A 5,413-nucleotide genomic window follows, 5' to 3' on the forward strand; every position below is an offset into this window, starting at 1 on the left:
TACTGCCCTTACAGTAATAAGACTAAATGTTAATGAATTAAACTCCCCAATATATAGACACAGACTGGCAGACTGGATCAAAAAACAGGACCTATCTATATGCTGTCTACAAAAAACTCACTTTAGACACAAAGACAAAAATAAACTGAAAGAGAAAGGTTGGAAAAAGATACTGTTGGAAGTGGTGTTGTTTTCTGTCCTTACTATTATATTGTACTTAGGACATTTTATTTTTCTTTTATCTTTTTTATTATTCACTAAAAAAAAAGCAACTTTTTTTTTGTAGTAATCAATATGTTCAACTGCTGACTGTGGTGATAAATGTAAAACTTTATGATGATATCATGAACAACTGACTGTACACTGGATAAATGTATGGAATGGGAACATATCTCTATAAAATCATAGGGAAAAATATAAATCAGAGTAAAATTGCTGGAGAAAACACAGAGAGAGGGATGTACCTATCTACTATTGATAAGGAGGCAGAATGTTGTAGCCTTTCTGGAAGTCACTGTGGTGGTTCCACAAGAAGCTAAGTATGTGGGTGCCATAAGATTCTGCAATGTCATTATGAGGTACGTACTTGGAAGATGTGAGAGCAGCAACAAGAATGGACATTTGCACACTGGAGTTTACGGAGGAAGTATTCATGTTTTGCAATGGGTAGAGGTGGCCTAAGGGGACATTGAGAGGAACAGAATGCTGAACTGTGGTGTGTGCATACAATGGAATATTGAGCAACTACAAGAAGGAGTGAAGTTGTGAGACGCGCAGTGAGGTGAATGGATCCTGTAGACAGCATTTAGAGTGAAGTATGCCAGAAACAAAGGCAAACACTATAATGCCTCACCAATATGGACTAACTACAATGTGTAAACTCAGAATTGACTCTTGGAGTATAGCCTAACAGGAACGATTATTGTAATGGTCCCTAGATTGTAAGCTCTTACAGCAGTCAAATCTATTCCTGAAATATAATGGCTATCTCCAAACTCTGAGATGCTTATCCCTTTGTGTATAACCTGATTGGTCTCTGAACACTGGGTATCTGTGTGACACCTGAAACTAAGAGCTAGAGCTCAGCAGATATGAATGTCGGTATTGATGCATACAGCAACTATTTAAAAAAAAAAAAAAGCTGAAAAAGAGCCCAGACTTCAATTAGTGATATGAATGAAGCAGATCTGGTTAAGACTAGGGCAAATCAGGCCAAAGGGTAAAGGATGAAACTGACTATGCATTAAAACTTCAATTTCCATGTGAGACCAAGGGAAGAGATGCTCATTTGGTGCAAGATCTATATTTTCTAAACAGTGTAACTGCTACAGTTTGTTCAAACACCACAATTACATGGAACTTTGAATAGGAAGTGACATATGGTAGGTTTGTATAGGTTAGAGTGAAATAGTGACACATCCCAAAGTAATCTGGGCAGAGAATAAAAATATACATGCAGGGCTCTCCTGACGGGCTGGGGAAAAATGCGAAAGTGTTGGACTTCCTCACCTGGATTGTTGCTGATGTTCTCACAAACATCGAGGATTGGCGGTTTGATGTGCCAAGCCCTCTATCATGGGACTTGCCCTATGAAGCTCATTAGTGCAAAGGAGAGGCTATACCTGCATATAATTGTACCTAAGATTCTCCCCGAGTGCCTCTTTGCTGCTCATATGCGGCCCTCTCTCTCTAGCTAAGCCACCTCAGCAGGTGAACTCACTGCCCTCCCCCCTACATGGGACCTGACTCCCAGGAGTATAAATATCCCTGGCAATGAAGGATATGACTCCTGGGGAGGAACCTGGACCAGGCATCATGGGATTGAGAACATCTTCTTGACCAAAAGGGGGATGAGAAATGAAACGAAATAAAGTTTCAGGGGCTGAGAGATTTCAAATGGAGTCAAGAGGTCACTCTGGTGGACATTCTTACACACTACAAAGATAACACTTATTAGGTTTTAATGTACTGGAATAGCTAGAAGTAAATACCTAAAACTATCAAACTCCAACCCAGTAGCCTTGACTCTTGAAGACGATTGTATAACAATGTGGATTACAAGGGGTGATAGTATGATTGTGAAAACCTTGTGGATCGTACTCCCTTTATCCAGTGTATGGATGGATGAGTAGATAAATGGGGACAAAAATTAAGTGAAACATAGGGTGGGATGGGGGGGATGATTTTGGTGTTCTTTTTACTTTTATTTTTTATTCTTACTCTGATTCTTTCTGGTGTAAGGAAAATGTTCAAAAATAGATTGGGGTGATGAATGCACAACTATATGATGGTACTGTGAACAGTTGACTGTACACCATGGATTGTTGCATGGTATGTGAATATATCTCAATAAAACTGAATTTTTTAAAAAATGAAGGTGAGATTAAGACATTCCCAGATAAAACAAAAATAAAAACTGAGGGAGTTCATCACCACTGGTCCTCCCTTCAAGCTAAAGGGAGTTCTTCTCACTTAAAGGGAAGGATACTAGACAATAGAATCTCACAGTATAAACATCTGGTAACATAATGTATCATGATGGTAATCATATGGACAATTACAATGCCAGTACTCCTACACTGTATTTTAGGAGTTGTAAATCCACTTTTTTTTTTTTTTTTTTTTTTGTTTGTTTCCATTTATTTGCCAATTTTCAGAATAATTCAGTGCCCTACCTTTTTTTTCTTCATTTTATATATTTCAGCATATCATAGTTATTATTCTTTTTGTGATATAACATGATACACAAATTTAAATAAATTATAAGTGTACAGCTTAATGTATTATATCATTATACCTGTTTATCCAAGGCCAAACATTAGACCACTGCTCACACCTCAAAAGCCTCTGTATCCCCTTACCATCACTATCTCACTCCTCCACAAATGCAACATTTGTTCTGATTTCTAACACCATGTTACTTCATGTAATTGAATTTTTTTCATTATATTAATAGCACATTAAGAATAGTTAGTGAATAGGAGAAAATCACAAGCCTCAAATCTTTGAGGTTTTTCTTACTTGCCGTGCAAAATGCATTTACTGTTCTCTTATTTCAGTTGCTCTATTGATAGGTTAATAGCTGCAAATAGAGCTGATAATGAATTTGATTTCACAAAAAAAATAATAATCAGCAGTTTGCTAAATAACCTGTCTATCCTGCCTAGAAGATTCAGAAATGTAAGGACACAAAATATGTAGGTTGAGATGTCCATCAAGTTGTTCCTTGACAAAGACAGTAATGGTCTTGTCTCTGCACATGAACCAACCATTTTTGTTGACATCTAACACAGAACAGATTACATATAGCCTATTTCTCTAACTCTTTATTATATATTTCTGCACAAATCTTTAAGAACAAATGGCACCTTCACTTGATCAGCCACCTTCTTGCCACTTCAGTGCCTCAACAATAGCAAGAGCAAATTCAAAGCTGGTTTCAGGATCCTGGCTGGTAAGAATAAGGCCATCCTTCTCCACATGGTTCTCTGAGTAGCTGTAGTGATTTCCATTCATCATTTTGTCTTTAGCAAGTGGGTGTGTTGTAACTTTGCTTCCGAAACCTGTTTCATGAGCCAATAGAGCCATAGGACCTGCAGAGATGGTGGCTATGAAGCCCTTCCTATTTACTTGTTCTTTCAATCTATCTCTCTCAGCACCAAACTTGGGTAAATCCTGTGCACCAAGATTACCTCCTGGCAGAACCATCACATCATATGGTCCCTCTCTTTTGGCATCTTCAAGACTGGTATCAGGACAAATGACAACATCTCTGCTACACCGTACTGGCTCTTTTTCAGCCAAATCTGCAACGGTGACTTTAATTCCAGCTCATCTCATGACATCCACAAGGTTGACCATCACCATCTCCTCTGCTCTTTTAGCCAGAATAACCAGAACTCTTTTGGAAGTCATTTCATTGTATTTTTTTTAAAGACTGAAGCCTCTTCTCTTCCTAAAGACCCAATGTAACTGAATTTTAAACAAGCATTTCTTGCAGTTAAGTATTTCACGTGTCTGGGATTTGTACAATATTATCTTAGTGAGATAGATCCATGCTGTTATTTATTTTCATCGTGGTGTACTATTCCATGGTTTGGACAGCCACAATTTATTTATATATTCTATTGTTGATGAATATCTTTTCAAATTGGGGCTATCATAAAATACTTAGGAATTTTTTTTACGTATCTTTTAGTGCACATATTGTTTAGCATATATTTACGTTTGACATAGATGGAGAGGTGAAATGTTAAGTCCTAGGTGAAGCATATATTCTACTTTACAGATAATTCTGAAGTTTTCATAAAGATACTATCCACACAACTGAAAGGTATATATAGTTCATTTTGTATATATATAATGAAAGAATTAAACTTGTTCTGAGTTACAAATCCAAAATATCTACTAGAAATGTATAAACATTTAAAACATCTACTTTCAGTAATAACAAACAAAAATAGCTCTATCAAACATTCATCGGAGAATGGGAAAACAGTTTCTTTTCTACGTTAAAATGAGAAAAAGAATGCTTTGCAGGAATGTAATATTTTTGGTTCTTCTAATGGTCAATTATAGAAGCCTCTACTTCTCCTGTAGAAATCTGAGATCCCAATCAGGTATTACTTTTTTTCTTGAGTAAAACAGCATCTTTTTTACACTTGAACATATATGTGGTGCTGGGTAATCCACTAATCACAAGATGACTTTCTATCACCAGGAAGGTGATTTTTACAAAAGGAATATATTGTACTGACACTTGGACTTGATTGTTGTAGCTGGAAAATGACCATGATTAGAGCAGAAAAGCAAAAGGAAATGCATAGGATCCTCCAGAAAGCAAAGCTGTGGCTGAAATTCTTGTCCTAGGCACCAGAAAAACAAGTGGCTTTGGCGCTCCTTTGTTCTGACCTGATGTCTTGATTTCCATGTTTTACTCATTCTCCTTTCCATGGTATTTGTCACATACAAAAAACGGCTCTTAATCCAGAATCCACTTCTCTTCTACTTCTACTTTAGGCAATGCAGACACTAAACAGTGTTGTATATCCAAAATTTGGGAACAATATCAGGAAAAGCAACTCTGAAATTAAAGCTTACAGTTTTGCAGAGCTGGAAAGCGTGGATTCCTCGCTCGCGCGCAAACTAAACGTCCGTAAATCCACTTTTTACTTCTTAAATGTTTTTAAAATGCAATTGATAAAAAGTAATTATAAATTTATGATTTTAGACATACAATGTAAAATGATATAGTTTATAACAAGTACATCAAAAAAGGTGGGGGACAGGGATATAGAAAAAGTGTAAGTGTATGCCAATGAAGTTAAGTTAGTATCAAATGAAACATGATTGTTATAGATTTGGGATATTTAATTTAAGTCCCATGGTACTACAAAGAAAATAAATGAAAAAT

The 5,413-nt window shown here is 36.4% G+C and overlaps 1 pseudogene; it reads right to left on the reverse strand.

Annotated features, from left to right (window-relative positions):
- Window positions 1–3,006: 3,006 nt before the first annotated feature.
- Window positions 3,007–4,995, reverse strand: LOC119508151 (annotated as a pseudogene).
- Between the last annotated feature and the right edge of the window lie 418 nt (window positions 4,996–5,413).

The sequence above is a fragment of the Choloepus didactylus genome, chromosome 13, assembly GCF_015220235.1.
Source record: "Choloepus didactylus isolate mChoDid1 chromosome 13, mChoDid1.pri, whole genome shotgun sequence".
NCBI lineage: Eukaryota > Metazoa > Chordata > Mammalia > Pilosa > Megalonychidae > Choloepus > Choloepus didactylus.